The sequence below is a fragment of the Tursiops truncatus genome, chromosome 14 (assembly GCF_011762595.2).
Source record: "Tursiops truncatus isolate mTurTru1 chromosome 14, mTurTru1.mat.Y, whole genome shotgun sequence".
Lineage (NCBI taxonomy): Eukaryota > Metazoa > Chordata > Mammalia > Artiodactyla > Delphinidae > Tursiops > Tursiops truncatus.
The window spans coordinates 39,919,865-39,938,537 of record NC_047047.1 but is presented as its reverse complement, the minus strand read 5'-3'; the positions used below and the strand labels follow the sequence as shown (position 1 = coordinate 39,938,537).

The following is an 18,673-nucleotide window of genomic DNA, read 5'->3' as shown; positions in this document are numbered from 1 at the left end:
ACAGAAACCATTACTGGCAGAGGTGAGTTTAGAAGACACACCTGTGGGCAGGCAATCCAGAACCATATTCACTACTTTTAACTCCAAACCCAAATCTCCAGTTTCCTTCACTGACTCAGCCAAACGACTTTATTATTGTAGTCACCACTATTGCCATCTAAGTTAAGATTCTAAGTTCTAAGGAACTACCTAATGAATTTCAGTGTCTTCTCTTAGGTTAATGTGGTGTCATGTGAGCCTTCTGAGAATGTTATGGTATTTACACTTACTTACTGTGACCATTGGAGCCACTTGTAGCTGCATTGCATCTTGCCAGTTGTGAGTAATGTGGTTAGCGCAAACCCAGGCACATGATTCGCTACTTTTAAGATAGTTCTCCCAGTCATTTAAGTAATTCACTCAGACAAAGGTGATGTGGGAGTTCTTGAAACTGTTTCTTCCAGTAGTTTAACAGAGATGAATCCTCCCACATAAACAACTAAAAGTATTGATTTGAATATAAAAATACATATTTTAGGTATATCAGTAGCATGGGAAGAAAGTTAGTTCTCAGAGGTCAAAAACGAAGTGAAAGTAAGAACCCAAGGGGCAAGTAAAACAGTTAGTATAATTTTTGTCCTCAGGGCAATGATCAAACCCAGTTAAACTTGTTTCCTTTTGACATTCTTAAAGGTTGCAGTGCTCACAAGTGAAGAATATGGCATCTAAAGGTGACCCTCTCCATAAAGCTGGGACCCTAAAGAGCCACACTCTCAGTAAGTAGAAATATTACCTTTTCCCAAGGGATCAGCAAGATAAACTGCTCATCTTGAACCTTGACTAAAGGAAAGACTTCTTCTTTGGGAATTCATACCACAAGCCAATCTTTACTGGCTGGGTTTGCAGACGGAATCCACAGTGCCTGGATATGTTCAAATAAAATTCAGGCCATGCATCAATTAAAGTGATGCTGAATTACTAGTGTCCCCAGGCACCTAGCCAGAGTAAATGCAGATTCTATCTAAAGGAGCCTATTTCCATCCAAGCCACAACAAATTGGTGTGAGTAAAGTTTCAAAGAATATGAACTCAATTTCAAAAATTACAGAACACAAAAAGCAACAGGAAACATGAGCAGAATGAATGGTACCCGAAATCTTCCTATATTGGAAATATCAAAAAAGACTTGGTTTAGTATATTTAATAACTTAATATAGAGGATAAAAATGAGTAGGAGAGGGGAGTTTATTTAGAACAATGACCAAGCAAGTATAAAATTAACCAAAGAGATCAATGAAAGAAAAATATAATAATTGAAATTTAAAACTCAGTACTTTTAAAATCAAATTAGACACAGATAAAAAGAGAGTTAATAATCTGGAAACTATATCTGAAGAAATTATCTGGAATGTAGTACAGCAAAAACAAAAAGGGAGAACACATGATTGAGTTATCCCAAGTAGGATAAATTTAAAAGTCCACATTTAAATATATAATGCTAAAGCTGGATATCACCAAAGACAAAGAGATGATCTCAAAATCAGACAGAAAAATAAATTGTCTAAATAAATATGATTAAACTAATAGTTGACTTCTTATCAGTAGCAGTGGAAGCCAGAGACAATAGAATACCTTCAGTGCCTTAAAAGAAAATAACTGTGAACCTAGAATTCAACAAGTATTTTTCAAGAGTAAGGGTAAAATAAGAGCAGTTCAATGTGAAAGGTCTGAGATGCAAGGAAGAATAAGGATCAAAAAAAGTAACTAATAAGTTGGGAAGTCTAAACAAACATTGACTATATAAAACAATACTTAAACTTTTGTGTTTCTAAAAGAAAAAACTAAGATTACATAAAAATCCATAAAGCAATAATGCGTGAAAAGGGAAGGAGTTATCAAAGTTATAGTCTTCTAACATTTGTTCAGAAGGAGAGTAAAGAAAATGATTAGCTTTAGAATTTGATAAATTAGTATGCATGTTAAGATTCCTAAAGTAATCATTAAAAGAAATAGAGTGTTAAGTAAAAAGAAAAAATATATAATCAGAGACCATATTCTGTTCATTCAAAAGAAGAAAATAAAGACAGCAGAAACATATAGAAAAGGTGTGACCAATCTGTACTTCAAAATAAGGTAGAAATAAGCCTGAATCCATCAATAATTATAATAAATCTAAATGGAGTAAATGACACAATGAAAGACAAATAGACATATATAGTACATTAAAATGCAAATAGGTTGAATGTATAAGAATGCAAAAGGTATACCACTAATACTATACTCCCCCCCAAAAAAAGGAAAAGAAAAAAAATCTAGTGCAGTTGATTAATATCAGACAGTGTAGACACTGAGCTAAAAAGGATTACTTAGATTAAAGGAGATAACTAAGTAATGATGAATGACTCAGTACAATGGAAAATAAAAAATTTAAAAATATTATGCACCTAAAATATATAAAGCAAGATTTTATCCTCAAAAATATATAAAACAAAAATTAAGACAAATACAAGTATAAGTGAATATTTAACTATACCTATAATTAATTGAGAAAAATAAATCAGGATATTTATTTGAAAAAATTTATACAAGCTTGATCTAATGAACATATATAGAACGTGTTTCGTATTCTTTTCTTTTTTTCCTTCAAAACTTAAAGCAAATTTTGACTGTGTTATTATACCATCTCTTCATAATTCTGCAAGAATTTCTAAAAAACATGAACTTGTTTATACATAACCATAACATAAATATTTCCGATAAAATTATCAATAATTTATTGATATCATCCAAAATCCAGTCCACACTATATTAAAATTATCCTGATTGTCTAAGAATGTGTCTTACACTTGGTTTATTGGAAATAAGGTCAAAGAAGCTGTTCTCCTTTATTACCCCTTGTTTTTCTTTTTTTTTTTTTTTAAGTAATTATTTATTTTTCAAATTTTTGGCTGTGCTGGGTCTTCGTTGCTGTGCATGGGCTTTCTCTCTAGGTGTGGTGAGTGGGGGCTACTCTTTGTTGCAGTGTGTGTGCTTCTCATTGCAGTGGCTTCTCTTGTTGCAAAGCACGGGCTTCAGTAGTTGTGGCACATGGGCTCAGTATTGTGGGCTCTAGAGCGCAGGCTCAGTAGTTGTGACGCATGGACTCAGTGCCTCTGCGGCATGTGGGATCTTCCCGGACCAGGGCTCATACCCATGTTCCCTGCATTGGCAGGCAGATTCTTAACCACTGCACCACCAGGGAAGTACCCCCGCCTCCACCACCACCCCAACCCCCTGCCTCTGTTTTTCTTTAGGCCATTGACTGATTAAAGAAACTGGGTCATTTCTAAAAAGATCTCACATTCTGGATTTATCTGATTGCTTCACTGTGGTGTTAATTAACTTGTTCCTCATTCTTCTTTAGTCTCTGTAAATGGAATTTAACTCTAAAGGCTTGAATAGATTTTGTCTCAATTTGGGACTGGGAAGGGTGGAATTACTTAACATTCTTGCATTACAATGAGATAGCACCAATTCTGTTTGTCCTTCCTTTAGTAATGCAAAAATCAGCCGATTCATTTGGTGATTGCCTGATTCCTCCAGGCTTCATTCTCCATCAACCTTTCTCCTAATGGTTTTATCCATGATAACCATTGTCTGAATCTACTATTTCAGTAAGTTTTGCGAAATGATATCTATTATTTTCAAGTACACAGAATACTTGTAAAAATTCAACACATTTTGCCATAAAGGAAGTATCAAAACATAAATGTTTATTAAAAATTGCTATCATACCAACTACCTCTATTATCAGTAGGAAATTCAAACGGAATTTATAAAAAGACAACTTGAAAAATATCAATACATTTCAGTTCTTTTTCAGTCAACCTTAAACGTGATATGAGGTATGAGACAAAAAATTGTCAATTTCATTTTAAACTAAAATTCAAAATTCCTAAACAAAATATTAGAACACTGACATCTAGCAATGTGTAATAATATGAAATTCTTTCCAGAGGGAAGATTGATTAAACATTAGAAATATCACATAATGTAATTTACCAAACTAAGAGATGAATGGGCAAAAGTAGCATGATTCTCCTAATAGATTTAGCAAAATCCTTCAATAAGTTAAGCATACATAGATAGCTGTTATTTTTTAAAAAGTGATGAAAGAAAAGAGAAGGAAGGAAAAGAACTTAGCAAAGTAAAACTAGAAAGGAATTACATTAATCTGATGAACAGTAATCTACAAAACATAGTACTTATCTATAAAATAATGAAAACATTGGCTTTAATATCATAAAAAACAAAAGGGTGCCTGCTATCTCCAATTCTGTTTGACATTATATTACAAACTTCAGCTAGTACAGTAAAGGAAGAAAAAGGAAGAAAATATATTTAGAGGCCATATGATTTAATGTTTAAGAGTATAGACTTTGGATCAGACTGCCTAGGTTTAAATCATTTCTGTATTGCTTGTGAACTAAGTAATGAATAAGCTCAATAACTAAACTTATTAGCTAAGTATTTTATCCTCTATATGCTTCAGTTTTTAGTCTATACAATGGAGATAATAATACCTACCTTGATGGAGGAAAGTTAAATTAGTTATTATTTAAAAGTGCTTAAAACAGTACTTGGAATGTGGTAAGTACTGTATAAGTTTGTGTTAAAATGAATTGGAAAAAAATCCTATCATCAAAAAAAATCCTATCATCATTAGTCAGAGATGACAAGATTGTCTATGTAGAAAATTCAATAGAATATAGATGTAATTTTTTATAACTAATTAGATAGTATAGCAGTTTTGTTAAATACAAAATTAGCATATAAAAATGAGCAATACTACTACATACCAATAACTAATGCTAGAAAATATATTCTAAAAAAGATAACCTTTACAATGACATAAAAGGTAAATAAGGTGCCTAGTGAAAATTCTAACAAAATATGTATATGATATTTGTGGAAAAATAAAAGTTTATTTAAATACAATAAGAAAATCTAAATAAAGAGAGTTTTACCATGTTAATGGATAGGAAAATTCAATAGTGTTGAAGATGTTAGTTTTTCCTAAATTGATCTATAGAATTGTGGCAGGTCATTTTTTTCCAATATAGCCACAGTAAGATTTCCTTTCTCATCTATTCTCCTTACAATGCCTTATTGACATTTCTGGCACAGAGAGGTGAGGACAGGGGTCTATGTTCATCTCCCTTAATTGGTTAAGCTGTGGCAGAAATGATGGTATGTGATACTGAGGCTAAGTTGTAAATATTGATGTGACTTCTGCCTGGACCCCTTGTGACACTAGCTTGTTCTAGAAATCTAGTCCCTGTGTCATGGGGAAGTAGAGAAACAACAGGGAGAAGAGGTGTGGAGTAGTTCCAGCCAACATCCCACCTGAGGTCACAGCTGACATCCAGCTTCAACCTCCAGACATGTGAATGACTGGCCTTAAGATGTGTCCAGCCTCCATCATCATCAGACTGAAACCACATGAAAGATCCCAAGAAAGAACTGTCCAGCTGATCCCAGCTGAACCCCAGAACTGTGATACATGAAAACCAAAATGATTATTCTTTTATGTCATTAAGTTTAGGGTGATTTATAACAAAATAATAGATACCTGTTAATAACAAGAGTCAATTTTTGCTATTTAAAATTCCTATAAATTTTTAACCTGTAAGCTAATTCTAAAATAACAGGTGCTCCTGAATTAAAAAAAAAACAAACTCAAAATGAGGAGACTTTCCTTTTCAGATATCAAAAATTTAATAATTAATAAAGCTATAGAAACTAAACTAGGTGACAATGCCACAGGGTTAGACAAATAGATTAATGGAACAGAAGAGAAAATTCACCTTTACAGGAAGCCCACATAAATAAGGCCCACCTCTGTAAGCAAACTTCATTTATAACAGAGTTAGCATTGAAATTAGCAGGGAAAGGAAAGACTTTGGTAACTGATTCTGGGTGTAAAAGCACTTATCCTATAAAAGTGCTTTATAAAATTTAGAAGATAATATAAAAGAAAAATGTGACCCATTTTTCCTTGTAGCATAATTTTTTTAAACTTTTGAAAGTATATAAGTATCAGAATATTTTAAGCTGAAGGGTACAGACTTCCTAACACTCAAAACAAAAAGTGTCTAATAACTTAGCATGCCATATCACAATAATTAGCTTATAAACCCTGAGTGTCATTCTTCAAAAGTAAACCATATGATCCTCTCAATAGATGCAGAAAAAGCTTTCGACAAAATTCAACACCCATTTATGATAAAAACCCTCCAGAAAGTAGGCATAGAGGGAACTTACCTCAACATAATAAAGGCCATATGTGAAAAACCCACAGCCAACATCATTCTCAGTGGTGAAAAACTGAAACCATTTCCTCTAAGATCAGGAACAAGACAAGGTTGTCCACTCTCACCACTGTTATTCAACAGAGTATTGGAAGTTTTAGCCACAGCAATCAGAGAAGAAAGAGAAATAAAAGGAATCCAAATCGGAAAAGAAGAAGTAATGCTGTCACTGTTTGCAGATGACATGATACTATACATAGAGAATCCTAAATGTGCTACCAGAAAACTAGAGCTAATCAATGAATTTGGTGAAGTAGCAGGATACAAAATTGATGCAGAGAAATCTATTGCATTCCTATACACTAATGATGAAAAATCTGAAAGAGAAATTAAGGAATCCCTCCCATTTACCATTGCAACAAAAAGAATAAAATGCCTAGGAATAAATCTACCTAAAGAGACAAAACACCTGTATGCAGAAAACCATAAGACACTGATGAAAGAAATTAAAAATAATACAAACATATGGAGAGATATACCATGTTCTTGGATTGGAAGAATCAACATTGTGAAAATGACTCTACTACCCAAAGCAATCTAAAGATTCAATGCAATCCCTATCAAACTACCAATGGCATTTTTCACAGAACTAGAACAAAAAATTTCGCAATTTGTATGGAAACACAAAAGCCAAAGCAATCTTGAGAAAGAAAAATGGCACTGGAGGAATCAGGCTCCCTGACTTCAGACTATAGTACAAAGCTATAGTAATCAAGACAGTATGGTACTGGCACAAAAACAGAAATATAGATCAATGGAACAGGGAAGAAAGCCCAGAGATAAACCCACGCACATACGGTCACCTTATTTTTGATAAAGGAGGCAAGAATATACAATGGAGAAAAGACAGCCTCTTCAATAAGTGGTACTGCAAAAACTGGACAGCTACATTTAAAAGAATGAAATTAGAACACTCCCTAACACCATACACAAAGATAAACTCAAAGTGGTTTAAAGACCTAAATGTAAGGCCAGACAGTATCAAACTGTTAGAGGAAAACATAGGCAGAACACTCTATGACGTAAATCACAGAAAGATCCTTTTTGACACACCTCCTAGAGAAATGGAAACAAAAATAAACAAATGGGACCTAATGAAACTTAAAAGCTTTTGCACAGCAAAGGAAAACAAACAAGACGAAAAGACAACCCTCAGGGTTTCCCTGGTGGTGCAGTGGTTGAGAGTCCGCCTGCCGATGCAGGGGACACGGGTTTGTGCCCCGGTCTGGGAAGATCCCGTGAGCCATGGCCACTGAGCCTGCGCGTCTGGAGCCTATGCTCCGCAACGGGAGAGGCCACAACATTGAGAGGCCCGCGTACCGCAAAAAAAAAAAAAAAAAGACAACCCTCGGAATGGGAGAAAATATTTGCAAATGAAGCAAGTGACAAAGGATTAATCTCCAAAATTTACAAGCAGCTCATGCAGCTTAATATTTAAAAAAACAACAACCCAATCCAAAAATGGGCAGAAGACCTAAATAGACATTTCTCCAAAGAAGATATACAGATTGCCAACAAACACATGAAAGGATGCTCAACATCACTAATCATTAGAGAAATGCAAATCAGCAAATCAAAACTACAATGAAGTATCATCTCACACCAGTCAGAGTGGCCATCATCAAAAAATCTAGAAACAATAAATGCTGGAGTGGGTGTGGAGAAAAGGGAACCCTCTTGCACTGTTGGTGGGAATGTAAATTGATACAGCCACTATGCAGAACAGTATGGAGGTTCCTTAAAAAACTAAAAATAGAACTACCATACGACCCAGCAATCCCACTACTGGGCATATTCCCTGAGAAAACCATAATTCAAACAGAGTTATGCACCACAATGTTCACTGCAAGTCTGTTTAGATACAATAGCCAGGACATGGAAGCAACCTATGTGTCCATCAACAGATGAATGAATAAAGAAGATGTGGCACATATATACAATGGAATATTACTCAACCATAAAAAGAAACGAAATTGAGTTATTTGTAGTGAGGTGGATGGACCTAGAGTCTGTCATACAGAGTGAAGTAAGTTAGAAAGAGAAAAACAAATACCGTATGCTAACACATATATATGGAATCTAAAAGAAAAAAAATGGTTCTGAAAAACTTACGGGCAGGACAGGAATAAAGATGCAGACATAGAGAATGGACTTGAGGACATGGGGAGGGTGAAGGGTAAGCTGGGGCGAAGTGAGAGAGTGGCATGGACATGTAGACACTACCAAATGTAAGTAGATAGCTAGTGGGAAGCAGCCACATAGCACAGGGAGATCAGCTCGATGCTTTGTGACCACCTAGAGGGGTGTGATAGGGAGGGTGGGAGGGAGATGCAAGAGGGAGGGGATATGGGGATATATGTATTTGTATAGCTGATTCACTTTGTTATACAGCAGAAACTAACACACCACTGTAAAGCAATTATACTCCAATAAAGATGTTAAAAAAAAAAAAAGTTAAGTGGCCAAAGGCTGCTGATCTTTTAGGTGTATATTCAACTATGTGGAAATGGTTTATCATCATCCTACCTAGACCTGCTAAGCCTGTAAAGCAATGAGAGATGGAAAATTTTGCTGTCCCCTTTTCTCTGACCATCCCCTAAGCGATGTTCCGTGATCGTATTCCTAGTGTGCCCCTCATTCTACAGAAACTGAAAAACATTCCAGTTGTAGAAAATGGGAAGATAGTGTGTGGTACTTATCCACTGAACTCTGTTACCATTTACAACTACTGGAATAATTAACCCCACATTTTTTTTCTTTTCGCCAGAATTAGTTGAGTAAATGCCTTAGTTTTCAATTTTACTTAATCATTGTAGACAGAGCCAAAGGTTCCCTCCTCAGAACACAAGCTTTTCCAATGCACAAACGATGCTAATGCTCCTGATTGGCATGACACAGCACTCTAAACCATTTGACTCCAGTGAATTAGTCAGGCAAGAATGTCTGAAAGCAGAGTGACCGTTTAAGTACTTAAATGCACAGCAAATAACTGCTTGCCTGTTTTTCTTCACTAGTGCTGTCTCATGAAGCAGTGTATTATTACAGATAATCTACAATGAATAAAAGACAAAGCATTCTGTATTGAAAATATATACACATTTGCCAAGCTGACCGAACCTGTGATTTTTCAAAATAAAAGATACAAATATTTATTTGAAAAATGATATAATTAAGAGGAACTCACTATAGAGCAGTAACTACACATGCTGTATAACCAAACCATAACACCAATAAACAGGTTTTGCCAACAGGCACCTATTGTCAATAAGATTAGTTAAACTAGTGCCAAGAAACCTCTTTCATGCTTCAACAGAACGTAATTTGTTTAAAGTAATGATGACTAGTTATGTGTAATTATCTGATTATCAAAAAAAAAAAAAAAAAAGAACTTGCCTAAACAACTTTGGTGTGCTCCATTATAAGGTTTCATTTAGACTCTGAATTATTTAATGTTTGTATAATCCTGAGACAAACTGCACAATTCAAAACCAATTAAGAGATTTGCCCAGATCACCCATAACTTGTAAATTGTCACAACATGGTAGGATACTTATTAAGTTGGGATTTTTTTTTTTTTTGGAAACTAGTAGAGGCTTCAAAAAATAATGGTTTTCCAGAAGGGGAATAGTTTATAAATCATCAGTCAATGAAAATGATTCATGAAATTATATCAATTTTAATATAAAAAAACATAATTCTTATCTCTTGTGTAGGTAGACTTTTAAGATGTATGAGAAAGTGAATTGCTTATACTATGTAAATGAAAATAATCATTCAGTGTCTAGCACAGTCTTGCAAATCAGTAAACATATTTAGATTCATACACAGAGAATTTTTAGTCATTCATATTCTTCTGGTTTACTTGGAAGCACAATGAATTAAACTAATATTATTTTCTGTTCAACTGGCATAAATTAACTTTGCTTCTTGGAAAAATTTATTTTGAATGCTTGCCCAATGAGTTAAAATGCTAAAATTTTTCTTCCCAGGTGAGGTCTCTGTTCCTTATGGGAGGTAACTTAATCTTGTTAATAACAGGAAAAAAAAATGATTATAACTTATAAACTATTTCTTTATTATTCAAATTTAAGATACATTTATACATGATACTGAGCTTAAATCATCTCCTTGCATCTACAACACTATCAGTTGATAGTATTAGGAATGCTTTGGCCACAAGTAGTATAAAATATTACTAATATGGGTTAGACAAAGAGAGGCCTATTTTTCTCCTGTAATAAGGGGTTTAGAGATAGGCAGGGGGCTGATGACGTTGGTTCCATGGCTCAACCTTGTTGAAGCTGGTGTCAACTGAATTGCTCCTGGCCTTTTCCTCATGGGTCCACGATGACTGCCCCGAATCTTGGCACTGTGTTCACATCAAGCCAAGATGGAATGGGGGAGACAGATATCAGCACTGCCCACTGCTTTATCAGAAAAGCAAAAGCTTTCCCCCAATCCACCCCTGCAGCAGAATTTCTTCCATCTCATCAGTCAGAAATATGTCACATGGCCACCTCTAGCTGCAAGGATAGCTGGGAAAATGAGTATTTTCCTTTATAGTGGAGATAGGCAAGGAAGAAAAAGACTGAGTCAGCTAAACAGCAATGGGTTTTATATTAACATTATCTAATATCCTCATTATAGTCAAGTGATTTAGTTGACTGCTTACACACACCTGAAAAGTGGGAATAATATTTCCCTGTCTGTGTCAGAACTGTGTGAATGTTAGATGATATACATGAAATTGCTCTATAAGCTATAAAGAACTAAACATAGCTTAGATTGTCAATGTTGATATGGGAACACAGCTTCATAGGTACTATGCCATGACTCCCTTAGGTAGGTGGCCACAATTTAGCCTCCCTATTTCCAGAAACCCATCCTGCAGACCTGTAAACACAGTTGTTCTACAAGTACTGACATAGAGAAGTCTTAAGACATTCACAATAAGTGCAGAGGGAAAAGACAAAGAAAGAAAAGTAATTAGAAATAAGGTATTACAAAGGAATGAAGATTAAGATGATTTAATGCAATTTATAATGTGCATCCTAGCATTGAAAATCTATAAAAGGAACATACAATTCCACCATGTAATAGTAGAAATTTTCTCTGAAATTAAGGGAAAAACTGATTAAGTACATTTAAAGATATTATGTTCCAGAAAAAAAAACTGATAAAATTTAGCCTGGTTAAAATATTAAATTTCAAGTAATTAAAAAAATGTTTATTCATTGAGGCAAAAAAAAAAGTATACTATCATATAAAAAAATCATGCTGGCCTCTGACTTCTCCAAGCAACATTTAGTTCCAGAAGACCATAGAAAAATTACTGCAAAGTCCTACTGTTAAGGAAGTGTGACTCAAGATGTTTATCACCCAGGTATCAAAACCAAAACCAGATATTCTTAAGCATAGAAGGTCTAGGGAAGTACAATGTCTGTGAACCTATCTTGAAATGAAGAACTATATGAAGGTGAATACCAGGCAACAGAGAGAAGAATTAAAATAAATAACTCAGGAATGGAGAAATGATTGATAGTGACTGTTGACTATATTTGAATATAAACCTCAGATAACCAATTGTGAAATTCAGTTTTGGGGACTGAGTTTAAGTGTTATATACCTTGATGATGCAAAAATTATACCAAAAGCAGAAAACACCAAGAGATAGACAAAAGGAGAAGCAGAAAGGGTTTGGGTTTTTTTTTTTGCATATTTCTAAAAGAAAGTCAAACCTTTCTAAACTTGAAGCTTGTTCTAAAAACATAACTTCAAACATCTAGTATTTTTATAACATTTTATTTTAAAATTTAGAAGCATATTTTTTAAAAAGTAACACAACTTAAAAATATCTATTTAAGAACAGACATGTGGTTGCCAAGGGGGAATGGGGCTGGTGGAGGGATGGATTGGGAGTTTGGGATTAGCAGATGCAAACTATTATATATAGAATGGATAAACAACAAGGTCCTACTGTATAGCACAGGGAAGTATATTCAATATCCTGTGGTAAACCATAATAGAAAAGAATATGAAAAAGAATGTGTGTATATATATATATATATATATATATATATATATATATATATATGTATAACTGAATCACTTTGCTGTAAAGTAGAAATTAACACAACATTGTAAATCAACTATAATTCAAAAAAATAAAGGAAAAAAGCATAAAATAAAACCATTAAAACACCAAGTTAAAAAATATCTATTTAGAGTTCAGTATTTATCTCATATATATATAAGATATACATATATGTTTATATATATATGTATAAATTTTTTTGCAAGCAAGATGCCCAAAGAAATCCATGTCCTTATCCCCAGAACCTGTAAATATATTACTATACATGGCAAAGTAGAATCAGGTTGCAGATAGAATTAAGGTTGTTGCTAATCAATCGACTTTAAATTAGAGACATTATCCTGGACTATCTGGTCAAGCCCAAGGTAATCAATAAGGTCTTTAAAAAGGAAAGAGGAAGGCAGAAGGTCAAAAATGATAGAATTTGAGGTCTCAACTACTCATTGCTGGCTTTAAAGATGGAGAAAGGGGGCCACAAACCGAGGAAAGTAAGCAGCATCTGGAAACAGAAAAAGGCAAGGAAACAGATTCTTCTCTGTAACTGTCAGGAAGAGGCTGACACCTTGATTTTAGCCTCATGAGACTTCTACAGAACTGTCAGATAATGAAGTTATCTTGCTTAAGCCACTAAATTTGTGGCAGTTTGTTATAGCAGCAATAGGAAGCCAATATGCATTTCAATCTGTTTATATGCAAATAGATATATAAAAATGTTGTTCAGTTAAAGTTAAGGTTGCTTCTAAAGGGGAAGATAAGTAGTTTTACTTTGGGGGTGAGGGTGGAGGTTAGCTCCACCATCTAATATTTGACATGACAATATTTTTGCATTCTTATTTAAGAAATGCTGTCAACGGTAAGTAAAAATTGGCATTAATTCCTTAATATCACTTACTTCGTGCTTAGGAGATCCATTTAAAAACCATAGATACACTAATGGTGGAAAATAATAGGTTTACAAAGAATGTATCCTGCTGTGACTAGCAGGGCAGGGGAGTGGGAGAGGATAATAACAATTATCTAAAGCCAAAATGTTTATCCCATAGCACTTGTACCTAAGAAAGGAAGATATTGAATTGGTTGAATTTTGTGATCTGCCAGACAAGTACTTACTGAAAATTTCAAGGTCAGGCTCCCCTCTTCCCTTGATGCCAGAAAAATTATTTACATTCTCTCCTCCTGTTTCTACTCTCTTTCCTTTTCTCTCGTTTAAACATTTTAACTGTAAGACATTATATTGCTAGTGTTGTTGAGGTTACGTGGAAAGTGAACATGGGATATTTATTTTTGTGAAGATATTTATTTTTGTGATATTATTTTTTGAAAAGAGTAAAAATAATAAGTGCTTACAGAAAAAAATTTCCCTTGCTGAAATTGTATCTCTTTTTTTCTTTGCTTTGGTTCTTCTGATTTGATCTCAGTATGGAAGGCAATTTCCCAGCCCAGGCTCTGACCCTTAACAAGTGAATAACATTTTTGCATGCTCTTTTGGCAAAGTAAGTATTCAAAGAAGGATATTCCCACTTTTCTCGGGTGCTAGAATGGATAGTTGACTCGACATCACAGTTTTCAAAGTCTAAGAGGATATACTAACTTGGATGAAAAACATATATACAGGGTCAGGAAAAAATATATAATGTGTAGGAGCTAAAGGGCTTGATTTTCTTGGCTGGCAGAATATATTTTATGCAATTCCAGAGTTGAAGTAAAGACAAATGAATGTCCCCATGGTGTAATCACCGGGTTGAAAAATCAGGTGACTTCAGTCTTCACATTCCCTGTTAGCGCAGTAAGTTTTTATGTTTTTTTATATCTTTGTTGGTGGATGAGTCAATGTTTAAATGGTCATTTATCATTTACTATATAAAAGAAAATCTATTGCCTGAAACTCATTTTTACAGTTGCAGGCAAACAGAAATAATCATTTTCAAGGACCTAAGGCTGTTTCTTGAAGAATGTCATCATTTTATCCTTATTTTACTTACTATTTACTTATATATGAACCAGGTTCTGAGAGCTGTACCCTGCAAGTCTTGGATGTAAACAGTTTCTACCAACTTCCTGCTGCAGCAAGTGAGGACAGGAAATTAGACTTTCCAGAAATCAAAGTTATCTTTCAGACAGATCAAAGACCCAGATGAAAGGCATCATGCCAGCCATAAGTGGTTGTGGCTTCCATCAGAGCCAAGTTGGATTAATTCTGGGTAGTTAGGTGATGACCAACTCCCTGTCTCACAGGGAGTGATTGCACTTATTCTCAGGGTGGTCCTGCTTTTTTCAGACATTTCAATAATTATTATTTCAAATATATAGACTTGAGTGTTGTAAACACTTGCTGCCTTTTCTATTCATGAAATGAAATAATCTGTTGGATGTAGAAAGGGATGATGATATACAAGGAAGTTGAACAGTGGCCATGAACATTGATAAGGGTGACTTCATAAAGAGTCTATAGGAGAGATAGGTTGGTGATTTAGAAGGAGCAGAAGTGCTCTAGAATCACCTAGACCTGATTGCAAGTCCTCTGCTGTTTAATAACTGAGTGGATACAAGGAATTTACTGAACCTCTCTGGCCTTATTTTTCTTAAGGTCATAAACAGGAGAAATAATCCTATCTATATCAGAGACTAGTTGTGAGTATGAAATAAAACATACATAAAAGACCTGCTAGACTGGCTGATGTGCCCTAGGAGCTCAATAAATATTAATTCACTCCTGGTTAATCACTCTCAGATCCAAGAATTCCCTTTGACTGGATCAGAGCAACTTGCCCCTGCAGATATCCTTGGAATGTAATCCTAGGCTAACCATAATTCAGACCTACACTAAAGCAGGTGGAATACGGATAAAGGGCCTTGTTTTAGTCCCAAATGCCCATCTATCCCTCCCTCTTCTTGAAACGCCTGTTGGGTGCCAGCTATGTATCAGTACCACGCTGGACCCTTACATACTTAACTTCCTGTAGTCATTATAACTGAAATGAGGTCACAGTGGTTATTCCAAGTTACCACAGAGGGGACTGAATTTCTGAGAAATCAACTAACTCAAAGTTTCACACCTGATAGATATAATTCTTCCCCCAAATCTTGTCCCACTTTCCCATTCTACCTCCCTCTAAGTTCTGTGATGCTAGAGAGAATTCTGAGATATGGTTTCTGTAAATCAGCCTGAGTGTTTACCATAACAAACTAATCAACACATGAACAAAAGGTAGAGCTTTAGGATTACTCTGCAGCCAGGGGGTATTGGCAACACAAACAATTTTGTGCTTCTCTCTGCTTGCTGGTTGATAGCACTGCACTGGGTGCCAGAGATACAGTGACATAACATGCCAGGCGGAGAGGAGAATCACCACCACGTATCAGACAGATCATAGGGAGGTGGTGGGAGAGAAAGCTGGGACCTGGCACAAGGGCTAAGCTGAAAGCAATTGATCCCGCAAGGCTAAAAATGTGAACTTAGAGGCCCCTGCGTTACATCTGTACACATGTTCTCTTTTCCACCACCTTTTTTAGGTTTCTAAAAAGTATGACTGAGAGGACAACGCTGCCAAATACATATCATTCATTGAAGCTTCTGTCCTGAATCCTGATCTGCTTACCCTCTCTGATCACCAGAGCTGGAAAGTGTAGAAACATCAGGATACATGTTTTCCTTTCTTTTCAAGTCTAGAACTGAGTTAGACCTGAGCAGCCTTTTTTTCCCCCCAAGGCCTTTCTGTACCCCACAAAGTCCTCTAAGTCTGTAGTTCTTATCCAAGGAGAGAGGAAAGGAAGAGAGTTGCATTTAGGCTATTGTACCCTTTCACTTTTCCCTCCAACAGCTGAGGTCCTAGCCTCCCATAGTTCCACTGTGAATTGATAATAGACCCTCTCTGAAGATAGAGTAGGTATTTAAATGGCCAGTGAGGACCCTTTCATTATGAAATACAGAAAACAAGTAGCTGCACCTTTAGAATCAATTGCTGGGGAAAATAGAGAGTGGTAAAAAGTTACGATGAAATGTAATTTTAAGAAGCGAATTTGTATTTTAATTATCAGAAAAACATCTATGTACCTTTGAAAAAAAGAGATAGTGGTGCATCTACTCGGGACACTCAGCATCAGAAAACTCTCAGTGTGTCCAATGGGACTTGTGGGCCCCTTGAAGTCATTTTGCAGCATCCTCACATGGGACAGTCTCAGCCACAGTTTGACAACCCTGCTCTTGGTAATGGGGAGCTACTGAGGAGGACTGTGATATACAAAGTGGTGTATAGATAGATCACTGACCGATAGATCACTGGAGACATAAGAGACTGACCACAGGGAGACTGGTGATGACATTATTCTAAGGATGAGGTTTGGGGGTTTAAGCCTATAGGGATGATGGCAATAGAAACAAAAACTATTTGACAGACGTAAAGAACATGTGAGTTTGTTTTTTTCTTATTTTTTGCTACTTGGATGTTGGAAGGAAATAAAGACACCAAATTTTCAAATCCTAGTGATTGAGTGCCTGATGTAGTAAAGAGTTGGCTTTAGGGAAAAAATGAAGTCAGTCTTAGCTACCTTGAAGTAATGGTGATTTATTCTTTTGGTGGGTGGGTAGGTGGGGATGCTGAGTAGGCAGTTAGAAATCTATGATTGAAGTTCAAAAGAGAGGTCATGACTGTAAATAGAGGTTGTGGAGTCATTTCTATAGAAGAAGGAATTGAAACCATAAGTAATGAAAAATACACTCTCTGAGAGAAAGTATGCAGAGCTAGAACAGTTGAAGATGGATCTGGAGTCTACCAGGGTCAGCCAACTTTTTTTGTAAAGAACCAGAGAGTAGATATCTTAAGCTTTGTGGGCCAAAGTTCTCTGTTGCAACTACTTAACTGTGCCTCATAGACCAAAAGCGACACAGACAATAGGCAAATAAATTGGCATGTGTTCCAGTAAAAATCTATTACAAAAATAGGTGGCTGGCTGGATTTGGCCTGAGGGCTTTAGTTTGCTGACCTCTGGTGTAGAAAGTTAAGTTCCATAAGGGCAAGGACCACATCTGTTTGGCTCACTATTGTGTCCCTAGCACCTGGCACAGCACCTGGCTTATAGTAGTTTCTTAGCAGACATTTGTTGAATTGATGAATGCTGTGGTAGAATGATTATGTCCATTCTTAGCTTTATTGGAGAAAAAAAAAAAAAGCAAGAGCGTTCTAAGAGTTATGAGGAAAGTCAGGATTGTATGACATAGACAAAAATCAAGAAAAGAGTGTGTCATTAAAGAAAAGTCTAGCAACATTGATGACTAGTAGGTTATGAAGAAGGAGGAGTTATAACACGTTTGACAATTAGTAACAAGTATAAAGATAAGAATAAAAGATCACAAGAATGTTATCAAAGAAAGGATATATACACACAAAATAACCTGGGTGTTAGGATAGAAGTATCTTTATGAAGGAGTTTGCATGGTGGAACTTCAATAGTTACTGCTATTAATATTTTAAAATTTTCAGTCAAAAAGATATGATTTTAATTATAATCCAAATCTGTGGATTAGGTTCGTATAATTCTAACATGATGATTTTGTGAACTATTTAAGGAGAATCAAACTTGTTTTTTGACATTATGTAGATAAAATAACCAGCTCGACTAATTTTTCTGAGTAGTTGTGTTGAAATTTGTCAAGCGTTTTCTTTTATTTTTTCCTAAATTTATGAGCTTTTAACTTTTGTGGATTTCCAACCTCACTTTATGAAGTCAATATTAAACATACGATTTAAACATTTTCTTCTTATTATGAGAGTCCAATGTTTACTTATTCCTTCCAGATTATCCCACACGGAGCTGTTGGAATTACCTTGTGATGATTTCAAAGAACATTTTCTCCTCTACACACTCTTATCCCAAGGTAAATTGATGGATTTCTAATGAATAAATTTCAGGACGAAAACATCAGCATTTTTATACTTCAGTTCAGAGTATTTAATTCCCTCCCCCTTAACTGTAGCCACGAGTCATTCTAAGTTTACGCGGCCCTTTTTAACAATGGAAAATTATTATTTTTTTGTACAATGTCGATCACCTCTGAATCATTTGTTACCTAGTGTGTTTAGTTTGTTATGCCTATGCAAGTGGGAGAAAAACAATACCATAAACATGTCTAATCATGTCATTGAAGCTTTTCTTGGAATAATTGGAGTGTGATGATGGAGCAGGGAGAAAAGAGGGGCTGGAAATTGAGGAAAAGGGTCTCAGCCTGAATTTTCCAAATTGGCTATTTATCT

General features: G+C 35.3%; 1 long non-coding RNA gene across 1 annotated transcript; it reads left to right on the top strand.

The window, feature by feature from the left end:
• The first annotated feature begins 699 nt into the window (after positions 1–699).
• On the top strand, positions 700–18,264 carry LOC141276290 (uncharacterized). The gene is made up of 3 exons (XR_012325555.1): positions 700–755; positions 13,841–13,915; positions 18,218–18,264. It is a non-coding gene; the product is annotated as an uncharacterized lncRNA (long non-coding RNA).
• The last annotated feature ends 409 nt before the right edge of the window (positions 18,265–18,673 follow it).